The 16,669-nt window shown below is 40.5% G+C and overlaps 1 protein-coding gene across 2 annotated transcripts in view; it reads right to left on the bottom strand.

Annotated features, from left to right (window-relative positions):
- The window catches only part of ATP9B (ATPase, class II, type 9B), a 290,892-nt gene that overhangs the window by 113,285 nt on the left and 160,938 nt on the right, over positions 1-16,669 (bottom strand). The window lies entirely within an intron of this gene.

Raw genomic sequence — 16,669 nt, 5'->3', positions numbered from 1 at the left:
AATCAGTTCATTTTTTTGGCTGCATTCTGTATAGGATCTTGGAAAGAGTGAGAACTAGCAACCCAAAAAGCTCTCACTGTACAACTTAAGAGAATACAGCTCTTTTGAAGCATGTAGCTTCAATATCGAGCTCTAGCAATCACTGTGAACTGTTTCCCTTTGCTTGCTTTCACTCCTGAAAGACCACAAGGCAGTCCAGTGAGTGGGGTTGGGGGATGAGAGGGAACTCGGCCTTGCAGGAGGGGAGGGAGGAGTGACACAGCACAGCAGCTAGGATTCCTTGGGACTCTGGATTTAGGCTTATTTAGATGCTGACTCTGCCACTTAGCGGCATAACCTTGGGCAAGCTGGGCTTTGGTTTTCTTATCTGTAAAACAGGGATTGTGGGATGTTTTCCTTACAGCCCCCAGGGGATGCGAAGAGGGAGCGCAAGGCGCAGTGGCCACAGTTCCTGCTGGGCAGTACCTCCCCAGGTGCGCTGCTGCTGCTCTTATTACACACTTGGACTGGAATCCACTGTCTCTGTTTACTAAATGTGTGACTTGAGGAACACCCTTAAATTCTTTGTTAAACCTCGTTTTCTTCATCTGTAAGTGGTGGTACCCCCGGGGCAGAGGTGCCAGGGTGAGAGGCCACTGCCTTCAGCACCACTAGGTTGGGGAACAGCATGTACTTAACTTACCTACTTATTTCTGATCTATGTGACATTAACAGAAGACTAAATCCTATCAGGTTGGTTATCTATCTGCCACCTCAATTTCTCCTGAATCTGGAACAACTTTTGAAAAGGAGTACATGAAGAAAACATGACTGCAAAAAACCTGATTAAAAAAATAAAAAGTTTGAGAATTACAGAGCTAATAAATAACTTGGTTTATTCTGTAGTGCCTTTTGAAAAATCTGTAACTTTGCCCAATAGAAAGCTAGCCTTTTCCCACAACTCATATATCTAGTTTATATCTGGTTTTGATTAATACTTTCCACAAACTCTCATGAGATCTTTAGAACCTGCAATTATCAAGCAAAAATAAAACTTTGTCAGAAAGTCCATTAAGTGCAGTTGCGAAGAAAACTCAACTAATTAAACAAATAAATTTAAATGTCTGCTACATTTTGTGCTAAACTCTAAGGTTATGAAAACGAGCTAACTATAAGATTTTACCTGCAAGAAACAGCTAATTTAGTAGGAGAAATAAGATGAACACCAGTGATCTATGTTATAAAACAGAATCATAAAATAGTAAGTTTTCTTTTCTAACCAGGCTTGTTTTAAATCACTTCCTGTGGCCGACAGTCAGCACTACCATCGGTTAATAAATAGTTCATGGCCTTTCACAGCAGTGTAGGCACAACAGGAGCAACGACCAGGACTCCAAAGCCATGGGCCTGGCAGTGCCCAGAGTGCGGGTTCCATGACCAACACAGACAGGGTGCTGCACTCGGCGGGGGGGCGGCCCCTCCTGCACTGTCCTGTGCACACTGCCTCAGGGCTGACTTGGCCACTTCACCGTGTAAGACTCCTAACTGAGGACACTTTAAACACAAAGTGTCAGTTTTATATGAAAGAGCAACTGGATTCTAATGTAACAATTAATGAGACACTTGGCCTGCCACAAAAACTCTTCTCCATATTGCAATACAGCAACACAGACAGCAGCTCATTTTCAACAGAAACTCTTCAAAGACTGCACATTCCCAGCTGTATATTCTCCAGAAAAGCACACTGCTCTCTAATCCACAACAGCAGATCCCCTTCTAGCCAAGTAAAATGTCCACAGCAACATCTCGGAGCTCCAGCATGGGCTTTTTCATCTCCGGGTCGGCCACAAGACCAGTAACAGCGCCGCTCCCCCAGGTCACAAACAGTCTGAAAGGGAGCAATACTCAAAGGGTTCTGAAGTTCCCAACGCTGCTGCGGGGATGGGCTGTGCCTTCCCTTGAGAAATGGGCAGCTGAAGAACTCGGCGGCTGATTTATCAGCTCTATTTAAAAAGCAGCACAACCAGGACAAATATCATGCAATTTCCGCTACTTCAACTACTACATAGTTTATGCTTGAATTATTGAGAAAAATAGGTTTTTGGATTAAAATGAAGAAAAATTAAGCCAGGGAAGTAGAGCATGTTTCAAAGCCCAGATCTTTTTGCTGTGACAAAGGCGGTCTAAGTTTCAGGCCTCACTGAGGATCAGATGAAGTCATTATTCATTCAGTCAGGGAAAAAAGACTCAATTACCTCAACCTAAAGATGCTATCAATGAATGCAAAGTGCATATTTTACTCTATTCATCCAAATCCCATTAAAAAGTGAAAGGAATGATTTAATCTGGCCTTCCAGAGTTGGTTTTTTTTTGTAATAAAATAAAGAATCACTGTCTTGCAAAATGCATAACCACCACCTCACACTTTCCCCTGCAACATAGCAGTGAGGAACTGTAAAAGCCAGGACAAAAACACTCAGAAATGAATACAAAGTTTCCTTTCAAAAAATGCCACGTATTGGGTGGAAACATTCAAAGCAGCCACTGCACACCGATATGCAGATCACTCAAAGCGTTAGTACCTTTCTCACTGATGAAGACAGATGTGGTCAGATGCTTGACTAGTGAATGTAACCATTTTGAAGCCAAGTACATGTTGTCTGCTCCCAACCCCTTTTAACTTAAAGAAGAGCAATAAAACATTTAGTGGAATAAAATACAACTTTTCAAAAATGGGCTGTGCCTTGCAGGTGGCCTTTTCTGAACTGTGACTCTTGTTCCTGGAATATAACTTGTAACCAAACTACAGTACATAGTGTAAATCTTGTAGGTTGCTTTTATTTTATTTTAATGTTTTCAATTCTAACAAAACAGAAGAAAAGACACATTTCAACACATGGGTTTTTTTTAACCCACTTCAATTAATAATCTTTTAATATTCAATTTCTCTGAAATATGCTTTTCTTCAACTCATCTAAAATACAATCTGAACTCTTATAAGCTATTTAAAATAAAAACCAGTTAACTTATAAAGTTACAGATTCTATAACGAAGGTGGTACCTTTAGTTTTGATGTGGATCTCTTCCTTCTTTAAAAAAATGTCTTAAATACCTGGACAGACCAGATATCTTTTGCCATGACTGCAAACTTTTCACTCATAAAATATATTAATCACTTGAAGTAATTATGACTGTTTAAGAAAAGGTAATGTAAATACACTCAGAAGTTATTTTCAACATTCATTGTCATCTCCTATATTAGGAGATGAAGCAAATTTTCTTCTACTTGTCATAATATTTGTTTTATTTGAAACAACTGTGATAACAAAATAAAATACACTACTGGAAATTTCAACCTCCAAGGGAAAATTTGTGCATAATGTCTAAGACAACCACAATGGTTCTACAAAGGGGCTGTTCTAGGATAATGAACACAATAATTGCCTGTATAATCTAAAATGCTACTAATGGCAACAATCACACATCCATTTAGCTCCTCTTTAATTTATGTACCAAGTTTAAAATAGCTAATGATTCTCAGTAAAATAATGGTTTATACCAACAATAAAGGGTAAATATGGTATTCTCCAGCTTAATCAAGAAAAGATCAGCCTTTTTTTTTTTTTAACGAATGCTCGGACAAGTGAGAATTGGACCTTATCTCCATGACACAGCAACACTTCAATCCATCTCAAAGTTAAAACTCACATCACACTACTAAGTTCCTGATCAATCAATGTACACAGCAAATTGGAGTAGGCGTCGAATGCTATAAAATCTCAGGCCCTATCCATGATTCAACAAAGTGCCTGCGCAACACTTACTGCTGATGACGTCACCCCGGGTGAACAGGATGTTGGCATCCAAACACTCTCACCCATCTTTTAAAACTCGCGCAGACTTACTCCTTACACAGAAGTAGTTTAGAATAGTAAAATGCAAAACTTCAGAGTGCCAATTTAAACTCTGGTAGAGCACTCGATTATTTTAGCTTGTCCTGTAGTTTCCCTGTGAACACAGGACAATCTGAAAAGCCCCGACTCTGACACCTCATTCATTCACGACTACTCTGCACAGGCAGAGAAGGACAGCTTTGTACACGGCTGACTATGTGCGGAAAACACAACTGTTAACGCTGCTTGTCTTTCATCCGCTGAACTATCTGTGGATCAGTTCTTCATTTAGAATTTGGACCCTGACTACAAAATTGATACAGGGCTATGCTTTAACCTAACTGAAATTCCCATAAAAAGCATATTCTTTTAAGTATCTTTGAAGTAAATAAGCCCTATATTTTCCACTGCTAGTAGAATCTTAAGAGATAAGAAAAAAATAAGCAATTTTCAGATCTTCATTTGTGTTTCCACATTTCAAATAAATGAAACTCATGCACTAAATCTAAGTACTAAATTTTACAGCAACAACTTTTTCCATTACGAAGTTTAAATTAAAAGTATTACTTTTTAAAAAGTGATCCTACATAGTCTTTTTCCTTCTGAAGTTTATTATGTATTCTTTTTCGGATATGAACTACTAAGCCTGAAGTGTGTGTAGTACATGCAGACTGACCACACACTACAGATGTGTCTGAGCTATTATCGTTTATCACCTCAGTGATCTGCAAAATAAGAAGGGTTTCTTTTAGCCATTATAGTCGGTTGGGTCAATAATCTGTGCTTTAAGAATTCCCTAAATAAGTATCAGCACAACAATTCTTAATGTTACAATTTATCACCTTAGTTCTTAAAAATCAAAACCTGTATTTATACAATAGACAATTTAAAGTCTATTCTGAAAGAATATTTCATAACCTACATGTTTACCTACCAAGAAATTTAACATTTTGCCTATTCTATACTCAGAATTTAAGGTTTTTCCCTTGCTTGCTATATAATTATATAGAATGTTTTCCCTTGAACATTTAACATGAAAAGAGTACTATATTTTTCGTATAAACAAGAAAAGTATTAATGCAAGAATCAGCTACTAAACAGGGAAGCAAAACCACTTTTGAAACCAACATATGACACACAATTAAGAGACAAGGGAGTTCAAAGTAAACCCTCACACCTAGTTTACACAAACTGAAGCTACCCAACTTTTGATGTTACAGACAATACATATTGTCACTCTGTCAGCAGACCTATATAAACATGTTTTTAACGACAAAATTATGACTAAAATTTGCAAGCTAAGTTTGAAGGGGGCTTCACGAGTGCAGAATGAGGTTATCTTCTTAAACTGCTGGACTTCTAGATCACTTGAGAAGGTTCGATACTGGCTCTAGCATTTTCTAGGACATGTATCCACTCACCAGAATTTGTTGTAATCGTCCATAATGTCAGAAAGTAGCATCATCTCTGAACACAATGTATACACATACACACATCTCATGTTTGCCCTTACAAAACTCATGCTTTCTACGTTCATACAGGACAACTGGATTCCATCTGTTGGTGTATGCCTTTACTGATATATTAGAACCTTCATCAAAGTAAATCAATGCATGAAAAGTCAGCAAATGCAAAGCAACACACTGGCTGAAAGGTAAGAAGATAAAACTTTTATATTTAGTAAGTATTATAAATTCATTTGTTATAAATTCTTTCAAATGTTCTCAACTTGTGATACATCAAAACCATATTTAAAACAAAAATAAGCATGTGAGAACATGCAAAATGATCTAGAAACTATTTGGAAATTTAATTTTTGCTCTACGTATAGAAATTACATTAAAATCCAGGACTGAATATTAAGATAAGCCTATACATTTTCTAATGTACATTATTCCTAATCGTATTTTACAATCACCACATTGTTTATCTGAAAATCAGGAGGCGGAGGAGGCTGAAGTGTAAGAGTCACTCTCATTCCAACACTACACTGCCGACCACCGCTGCGCTGCTCACATCCTTCTCAGGGTCTTACACCTCAGGCAGGCGGCTGGGAGGGGAAGCCAGAGAGCGCGGGGAGTGCGGGGCGCGGCCAGCAGGGGGAGCGCGAGGCCGGCGCGCGTCCTGATCTCCGCAGACCCACTCTCCGGAGAGCGCCCGCCATTTCTAACCCCGCTCTCCCGAAAGCGCCGGCCATTTCTAACCCAGCCGGTGCCGCACAATACATACACTCACTCATTTATTTATTTCTGAAAAAAGCGTTACCCTAAATATATGTTTTGTCATGCAGAACGCAGGCCAGAATCTACAGACTTGAACATCCTGGATTATGGGGGGTGGGAAGGGGCCCCTGAATAAAAATCTGGCATCTCATAAGAAGACCTATTTCAAGACAGGACCTCGGAAATGCTGTGCACAGTCAGTAGGGTGGTGCCCGCCGTACAGTCAGTAAGGTGGTGCCCTCCTAAGGCTTTTCGAAGATTCCGGGCTAAAAAGTAAGTTGATAACACTGTAACAACAGCTGCCTTAATGATTTCAAGATCCTGAATATATTTACCTTTTTTTGGTCTTAATATAGGAAGGCATCAATTTTAAGTGGTTTTGCCAAGAGCAGTAACCAATTTAAAATAATTCCATTAATAACATAAGCTATCCACTAACACCAGAAACCTCACAATGCAACATCATTCATAGAAGTGGCATTTGGTTTTCAGTCTAATACATAGTTTATTTGGGTAATTTTACATTTAACAAATACTTTACAAAGAGCATGAACCTATTCTCTAAGCCTTACTATCTAAACACACAATACCCAGGACTTTACGGGGGGTCATAAAGCTCTCATTGTATTTTACAAACAAGCCAGCAAGCTCTGCAGGAACTCCAAGAAGAGCAGATCCCGCCAGTGGGGGGTGGGAGGTCACTGGACCTCAGGGTCCCCAGGAGCCCAGGAGTTCTGACTGCTTCATGCTTCTTTACAAGGCGCACACTCAAATACTTCTTGCCCCAAGGCATATAAAAATAGAATCTATTCTAATAATAACTCTAAGTGGTACTGATACTGTAAAAGAAAGTCTCTTACTAGGAGACATAAAACTTTAAGAGACACAGTAAAGGGAAGACCATGGCTTTCTTTAAAATGATTTAAAATACAGGGCACTCATCTCCTTTCATTTTCTCAGTCTATTTCTAATAGTACACACTGAAGAGACTACGCTCTTTAGACATCTTGCTTCTGGGAGGTATCTGTCTTTTTATTTTACCCTGAATGTAGCAAGTCTTTATTTTAAATATCTCAGGGTAAGGTACAAACACTCTTAAAATATACTTTCAAATATTCATTTAAGTATAATTTACAAAATATATTGCTGAACAAAAAACTTGTACAGTACTAAAATGTCATCAGATTCTATTAAAAACTCATGAAGAAAAGTACTTTAATATGTGGTCAGGGCTTCTAATGTCACAGTATTCCGAAATTCCCAAGCACAAGGTCTGTCCTTCCTTCAAAGAGCTTTGAACTCTTTTCAAGGAGCTTAAAAAAAAAAATTACTTGATGTGTTTCTAGCGTTCAGAATGTGAGATATTGAAGAAATTATTCGGATAAGTAGCTTCGAAATGTTGGGCCATAGATGGTGGAAAAAGGCTGAGGTTCAGAAGAGAAAAACAGATGGGACGATTCCTTTTCACAAGCAAAGTGAGTCCCTGCAAATGCAGGTGTACAGGAGGGCAGGGGTGGCCCAGCAGACAGGCACCAGCCTAGCCCTCCTTCCATGGAGCCTGCCTGGAACACGGCCATGAAAACTGTTTTTAAAGAAACTGTGCAGAATGGAGGGTGGGGTGGAGGGGAAGACCACTTTCCACCTGCTTATTTCTCTTATAAAATTTTAGAAAATAGAATGGTTAAAAGATTATTAATAAACAAGATCACTAATTTTATAATTAAAACTTTAATTTCCAACCTAGATTATCTTCATAAGAGGTAATGATACCGATTAGTTTCTACAGTAAAGTGAGAAATTTCTTCAGTAATTAATTTCAAAACGTTGGCATCTGAATTCTTTCTTTGGCATGCCAACAAGTATAATATATTTAATGGTTTGTGCAAGGGAATTTACTAAACAGTATCAGTGAAAAATATTTTTATATAAGATTCCAGAAAGTCTGGTTTCATTAAGGGCTACTTCAAACACTAAACATACCATTTGAAGTTGCTAATTGTTCTTGTAACAGTATCTTAAGAACCACCACAAAATGACAATGATCAGGAAAATTCCTGAATGCTTAACTGCTCAACTGTGGTCCAGCTGACTTCAGCATGTTTCCACCACCTTGATAACCTACATATAGCTGTATCAGAATCAGCACAGAAGAGATGTTACAGGACCTAGTCAAGGACACAAGGCTGTCATTGTCAAGTAACATGTCACTCTCTCCTTCTGTGTTTCTTGGCTTATTGTGTAAATACGTGGAGATTTATGAGCCACTGGAAGATCTCCATCCCATTTTCCAGATATCTGGCACCTACCACTATGTAAAATTACTCAAGAGTATTTTTTTTTTTTTTTTGAGACGGAGTCTCACTCTGTTGCCCAGGCTGGAGTGCAGTGGCCGGATCTCAGCTCACTGCAAACTCCGCCTCCCAGGTTCACACCATTCTCCTGCCTCAGCCTCCCGAGTAGCTGGGATTACAGGCGCCCGCTACCTCGCCCGGCTAGTTTTTTTCGTATTTTTTAGTACAGACGGGGTTTCACCGTGTTAGCCAGGATGGTCTCGATCTCCTGACCTCGTGATCCGCCCATCTCGGCCTCCCAAAGTGCTGGGATTACAGGCTTGAGCCACCGCGCCCGGCCTCAAGACTATTTTTAAATCAAGAGTCATTAGCTGTCTTGACAAGACATATGACTAAAATATTTGCTGATCAGAACCACAATCAGTATTCTATTTAATTCCCCTTGCAATTAAATGCATATCACCGATTTATAATTATATTAAAAATGAGGATATATAAAATATTGACCAGTGTCTGAAACACCTCAAAATTACTATCATCTTAAACAAAGTCACTAGATTCTGTACATTTTCTGTTCTGCCCACACATCTGCTTAACTAGCTATTAACCAGAAGTTAATAATAGGTAAATGTTTTAATTTTTAAGGGAGAATAGCAGAATTGCAGACATAGAATAGCAAAGAAAGAGAAAAAAGAATGAAGGATAGTTATAGTAGTCTAATAGCTAACTTTGAATTACATCATTTTCAAAACTCCATGGTTCTTAGGATTTGTATTCTTTTGTAAGTAAAATGAACTTTAGCAGATTTGCTGAGAATTTTAAATGAAAAAGGTATTATGGCTAAATAAACTTTTCATCTTGCATAATCACCGTTTTATTATTAAAACTGTCTATTTAAGAAGTTTATTACTGGTATCTTGGCAAAATGCAACATTATTTTAAACCATCTAAAAATTTTTTGTTGCTTTATGTCTTCAGAGACATTTTATGAGTCATTTCATACTTAATGGTTTGTAAGCAATCCCAAGAGTTGGGAATTGTGTGAAAAGTTGCTCAGATTGACAGATAAAGTGAAAAGGTCTGTATTAATTTCCAAATAAAGAAATGCATGGCATGGTATCGCACGATGATTATACTCCAAAGTACCAATTAGAACGCATCAGAAACTAGAGCAAGTTGACACTCTACAATAAAGCAAATAATTTCCAGTTGGAGGGGCAGAAAATGTTAATATGCAATGTTCAAGACTACAAGAATCTTTGTAAAAGGAAGTAGCTAATAAGGTTTAATGATGCATGTCAGGAAGCCACAGTATGTAGGGAAACACAGCTGGCTTCATTTTGTAAACTATTTGATATACACATCTTTCTCGTTTGCGGTTATCAGCTGTGCAGTGCCATGGGGGACAGTTTAGACTTCAAATCAGGATATCCTTCTTGTTCTCTAAATTACAAGTAAAATACATTAATATAATATGGTGCTATAGGCTAGTGCCCTGACTACGGCTTATCAGTTTACGAAAGAGGATTAAAGAAGTCTTCTGTAAAATGTTGTGGAAACAATCTTGCCAGCCTAAATAGGCTACTAAGAACAAGAACCATTAAAACAAATCATAAAACAGACAAAACGCTTGGATTTAGCGAATTAATAACCCTCACAAAATGGTCACCATTTTTCATACCTCAGGCATTAAAATAAAAACTGGCTGAAAATGCTCGGCGTGAAACCACAGGCCTAGAGCAGTGCTTCCTCTCCGGCACACACAGGCGGGTGCGAAGAAGGGCCCACTCTAAAGGCAGCAGCATCCCAGTGCTGAGGGACTCCAACGTGCAGGTGACAGCGATTAGCAGCAGATGACAGCAGCCCCTGAATCTGTGCCAGATGGCAGCGAAGGGTCACTGGGAGCCATCAGCCTTCCACAAGGAAGCCCTTGTGTTTGGCGACTATCAAACTCTGAAGCTCTTAGAAACAAACTAATTATTCAACCACCAGAAGACAACCGCCAGGTCACAACGCTAATATCAGAACACGGTTCAAGCACTTAGAGTGCACTTATTCTAAATGTAATTACACATATTAGCTGTTAAAAACAAGCATGCTGCATAATGACGAAAAGGTTGCCCTAAACTCAAAGAGCTAAAATTCTAGTAATTAGTGAATTGTCTTATGGCAAAATACAGTCAACAGGTTCTAACTTTGGATGAATGCTGCTTGTAGTTAAAGCTAGAAACAGCCACTTTCTAAGTGAGACTCTGTATGGCACCTAATCAGCACCCTGGCTGATGACGGAAGGCCAGAAGAACTACAGAGAAAGAACGACCTCTCTCAAGACAGATGACAGAGAAGCTGTGTGTTGTCCCACTACAGGGGATCTAAGAGAAGTCTGAAAATCTCAGAGTCGTCTGTCAAGGCTTCCTGCCCAAATGTTAAGTATCACCCTAGGTAGCGAGGCCAGAGCAGAGGAGGGGCAGCAAGAGAATGGAAAGGCTGTGGGATTCTCACACAGGACAAACCCACCTGTCCATGTTCTACACAGAGAAAAAAATGCAGTCAAAATGCTTGAGACAACCAACACATCAATGCGTAACTGATTTACCTTGACAAGACTAACTCCACACTAATAACTAATACATAAAACAGCTTACGTTTTGGTTTAAATGTATTAACAAATTATAATTGATTCATTTTTTTTCTCCTCATGACCACAAGCAGCTTTCAACCCAACAGCCCTTTACAATTAACAAGTGCTGCTGTGTCATGTCTGCTATTCAGCCTTCCTAATAACTCTGCTAGGTATTACTATGTCTATTCCACTTCTAAGGAGGTTAGGTGCTTGGTCAAGAGCACACAGCTCATGGCAGATTGGAGACCGAGCAGCTCCCCGTCCCCAACTTCAGTTCTGCATCCTTGGCCCGACACTGCCAAATGCCGAGGTTCCCAGGGCCCGCTAGTACGCATTAGAGGTGACATTATTTTCATTCTCATAATTGGATGTCTCTGGTTGAACTTTCTTTTGTTGTTTTTTGAGGTGGAATTTCGCTCCTGTTGCCCAGGCTGGAGTGCTGTGGCACAATCTTGGCTTCACTGCAACCTCCACCTCCCAGGTTCAAGCAATTCTCCTGCCTCAGCCTCCTGAGTAGCTGGGATTTACAGGCATGCCCAGCTAATTTTGTATTTTTAGTAAAGATGGGGTTTCTCCATTTTGATCAGGCTGGTCTCAAACTTCTGACCTCAGGTGGTCTGTCCGCCTTGGCCTCCCAAAGTGCTGGGATTACAGGCGTGAGCCTCTGTGCCGGGCCAGATCTTTCCATTCACTACTCAAACTTCCATTAGGCTCATGAAATAAAAACAGGTTGAATTTTCTTTATCAAAATGTTTTTCTTTTACTATTTTTATTTGGATGTGGTAAAGCTCATGAAATAAAACAAGCTGAATTTTCTTTATTAAAATGTTTTTCTTTTACCATTTTTATTTGGATGTGGTAAAACTTCCTGCTCCACTGGTACCAATTACTATCCTTTGAGAAAAGGAGGACAGACTACATGAAATAATTAAATGTTGTAACCCAAATGACCTACCAAGGCAGCAGGCACTTAACAGAGGGGAATATTGAGCCCAGCAAAGTCACTGAAGGCAGTGCCCTCGCCTCACTTCGCCGGCTTCTACTGGAGCTTTCTAGCTGGAGGGCTCTCCTCCTGTGCTGCCGAAGTGGGCTCCGCTGAGAACACTCTGGAGGGTTCCAGAGAGCGCAGGCAGGCTTGGGTCTCGAGCTCTAGGAAGAGACCACGGGTGTGGGACCCCTGAGGCTTGGTGCTCTGCTGGTCAGTGTTGACGGGGATGCAGGCAGGGCGAGCCTCTCTGCTCATCCGCTGGGAACACTCAGCCCTCAGGAACCACGTTCTCCCAGCTACATTCCGATGCCTCTTGGTTAATGCCTCAATGTAACAGTCGTTAATGCCTCAGTGTAACAGTCGTTAATGCCTCAGTGTAACAGTTGTCAATGCCTCAGTGTAACAGTTAACCGATGATCACCTGCCCTCACAAAACAATGCTCTCAAGAAAACAACAAGGTGAGAAAACACATTCCTCCTAAAGAATTATCATGTAACTTACATGAAAAAAAATGTACATGAGAAAAGAAACTGCAGTCAAGTGCCTGAAATAAACCCTGGTCCTCAGCTACCTCTTGCACAATGATGCATGCAGGGAAGCTGATTTTTCTTCCATTTCTTTTTACAAGCAGCATGGCACAATGCTAGACAATAGCGGCACAATGACTCCATGCTGAAGGAAATCATCCTCTGAAGACGATTTTAAGTGCCGTGACACCAGCATCCTACGTCCCTGTCCCTGCCACAGCAGACTTGGCTGGTGGTGGTCATACCACAACCCACTCCGGGGCTTGGTTTTATGAGGATGGTTTGTGTACATCCATGGGGAGGCTCACAGTGCCTGCAAGAAACACAGTAATTTAATTTGGTTTGTTGTAAATTCCCAACCTCTCTGTTTTGGTTTCAAGATGCAGCACTTGTCATGAATTGTGGAGTGGTGGAAATAAGAGGGCTGAAGGGGCACACACGGTGGTCCACAGTCCACAGTCCGCCTGGGCCAGGCCCTGTCTCGCCCCAGGCACCTTCCTGCATGCTTTCTGCAGTTCTTTCATACTGTTTCACCTTGGATCTGGGCACATCTGTTCTCTGCCTGAAATGCCACCTTTCCTTCCCAGCTGACCCCGTTGTTTTGATGACTGGGGGTTGGGGCTCAGCGGCTGGAGGCTTGAGCCTGCCTATCTGAGGCATGAAGCAGAGAAACAGTAACTGCTAATTTCAATGCCAGTTGTGACCTTCTTCTTGTTCTTACTGACATGATAAAAATACACCTATTTCTCCTTTGATCTGACTTGGTTACTTCTGATTCTCCCACTTAATCTGATATCTGAGCAGTGCTTCCGTGTCATTGCCTGTGTGACCCCTGCAGATCTTTCCCGCTTTGGAAATCTATTAGCGGCTCCTCCATGATCACCACAGATCACCACCCCAACAGTAAGAGGAGGAGGAAAATCATACTCACTGCCTGTCCATACCTTGAGTTGGGGTAGAGACAGGAAGTGTGAAATCCAAGGCCCAGGGACAGGCCGGGGCACCACAGGCTGTGCCCACAGCTGCCGAGACAGCAGAGCCCACCAGGGCAAATCGAGGAGAGAGCAGAATGGGGCGTGAGTAGGGTCTGAATTACACTGACCACCTTAAGAGCAATTACCCTCCCAAGACCAGGGAGTGCACAGAGGGGGCACAGAAAGGGAGGAGCAACCTGGTCCTCAGAGTCCAGCTATAGCCCGGCCAGAACAGCAGCAGCCCACGCTGCTCCCAGGCAGGGGCCCTGCACATGCTCCCCGAGGTGTTCCTGGCCTGCATCGGAGACATGATGACCACAATCACCACCTCGCATAAGCACCGGAACTGACCTCCCCACAGCCTTGAGATGACAGCAGCATTCAGACAACGGCAGCCACGAGATTACTGTGGAATTAGTTGCCAATGTTCTCATTTAAAAAAAAAAAAAAATCAGTTACCCAGTCAGGGTAAATTTCAACATGATAGTGCTCAACATCTGATTAGGATCTGTAATTAAAATGCAGAGTATATGAACTCAATATTTTTACTGTAGGCAATCAATTTGGAAATAAAATGCTTTTCTACTATTTAAAAATAAAAATACATCACCAAAAAAAAATTTTTTTTTATTTTGAAATAGCAGCAAACAGAATATAAAAATTTTTTAAAGATAATAATTGAAATAATATCCAAAAATGTCAAAGCCAGGCACAGTGGCTCACGCCTGTAATTCCAATACTTTGGGAGGCCATGGCTGGAGGATCACTTGAGGCCAGGACTTTTGATACCAGCCTAGGGAATACAGGAGGCCCAGTCTCTACAAAAAATAAAACATTAGCCAGGTATGATAGCATGTGCCTGTAGTCCCAGTTACTCAGGAGGCTGAGGTGTGAGGATGACTTTGGCCCAGGAGGTCGAGGCTGCAGTGAGCAGTGATCATGCCACTGAAATCCAGCCCAGGTGACACAGTAAGACTTTGTCTCAAAAAAAAAAAGTCAAATACTTAGAAATAAATCCAACAAAAGGTATACCAACCTCTACAAAGATCATAAGACATTATTGAAAAATAAAGGGATACACAATATTCGTTGATTAAAAGACTTAATATTATAAAAATTATCTCTGAAGATCTATAGACATTTAAATGCAATCCCTAACTCCCTACAGCAATTAAAAATTATTAGCAAAGAAAGGGATCAGCAGACCAATCATAGGAAAGGGCCAAGACGTGCGTGCACCTACTGTGGGTGGGCACTGACCCGTGCACAGGCCTCGCACGTAGTGGGGAAGGGGCAGATTTTCGACCATCACCTCTGGGTCAACTGGAAATCCACATGGGGGAAAAACAGAAACTGGGTCCTACTTCTTCTTATACACAAAAACCAATTCTAGATGTTTACAAATGTAACAGAAAGGAAACAATAAAACTTCAGAAGACAGTATGAGAGAGTATCTCCCTACGGTGGAGAAAGAGTTCTTAAACCATAAAAAAAAAAGTTGATAAACAGTGTTACAACTGAGAATTGCTACTCATCAAAACACCACCAACAAAGCGAGAAGGCAAACAACAGAGTGGGAGAAAATCATCAAAACACCACGAACAAAGCGAGAAGGCAAACAGCGTAGGAGAAAACAACTTGGATATGCAAAGAGCTCCTACAAAACAGCAAGAAAAAGACTAACAATTCAATGGGAAAATGAGCTATGAGCTAAGACTTCTATAGGAAATTCCCAAACCAAGACACCCCGACAGCCATGCCAGTAAACACATGAATAAACCTCATAACTCATCCGAAAAATGAAAACTAAAAACCCAATGAGATATCACTACATCCCCACTAGAATGCTAAAATTAAAATAACGTAAGATAGACAATACAAGTGTGGACAAGGTTATAGGGAAACCTGAGTTCTCTTGCTTGACTGGGAAGAGTAAAAACCAGTACAATTATTATGTGAAATGAATACAGACACGCTATACGACCCAGGAATGCCACTCCCTAGGCACACACCTTACAGAAGGCATGCAGATTGCACCAAGAGATCTGTATACACTATTCAGAGCAGAGGAATTCCTAACAGCAAAAAGCCCAAAGAACCCAGAGATCAATGATGTAGAAATCGGTGGCTGCATATAATTATCGCTTCCTGATGCAACAGAAGATATAAAAATGTGCTGTGACACACAACAACAGGAAACTTCACACATGCCTATGACTACACAAAAGGAGCCCAACACAAATGAATACATATGGTTTAATTCCATTTTTTGTAAACTTTAAGAACAGACCAAAATAACTGGCCCGTTAGATAAGAGGATAGTGGTCACCTTGGTGAGGAAGGGACACTCCTGGGAAGCTAGGAGAATTCTGCTTCTTGACAAGTATGACACACCATGAGTGGGTGCTCATTTTATGCTATTTAACTGAGCAATGCAAGTTTTAAAATGTGTGCACTTTTGTTCATCGCTGTTGTCAATAATTTAAAAAACAAAAACCAAAAAAAGTATCACAGAAAACAAGTATTGTAATTGTTATTATGCAAAATTCAAATACTGACCAAAAGCTTCACAGATGAACAGGAGTCTAGTTTATATTGCTCTATGGCTTAAAAAGTGTTAGTAATATGATATGTGGAGGAAGGTTATTTTACAGAATTAAATTGGAGTAAAACTGGACTTAATGTCTTATAAGCTGCAAAATAAAGAGCATTTCTGAAACTTCAGAAAATGAGAGACTAATGAAGTTATATACAATAAGGCCAGGCACAGTGGCTCACACCTGTAATCCATCCTAGCACTCTGGAAAGCTGAGGCAGGCAGATCATCTGAGGTTAGGAGTTCGAGACCAGCCCGACCAATATGGTGAAACCCTGTCTCTACTAAAAATACAAAAATTAGCCAGGCATGGTCATGGGCACCTGTAGTCCCAGCTACTTGGGAGGCTGAGACAGGAGAATTGCTTGAACCCAGGAGGTGGAGGTTGCAGTGAGCCGAGACTGCGCCACTGAACTCCAGCCTAGGTGACAGAGCGAGACTCCATCTTAAAAAATAAATACATAATATACAATAAGCTTATAATACAAACATTTTTATAAAAGCTGAACCAAGGAAATCTTACACATAGAGCTGAACATGACAATAAACCAAATACCGTCCATTGATTATATTCC

This window comes from Colobus angolensis, unplaced genomic scaffold (assembly GCF_000951035.1).
Source record: "Colobus angolensis palliatus isolate OR3802 unplaced genomic scaffold, Cang.pa_1.0 Scaffold135, whole genome shotgun sequence".
In the NCBI taxonomy this organism is placed as follows: Eukaryota; Metazoa; Chordata; class Mammalia; order Primates; family Cercopithecidae; genus Colobus; species Colobus angolensis.
Note: the sequence above shows the minus strand (reverse complement) of the source record. Positions and strands in the feature narration are given on the sequence as shown.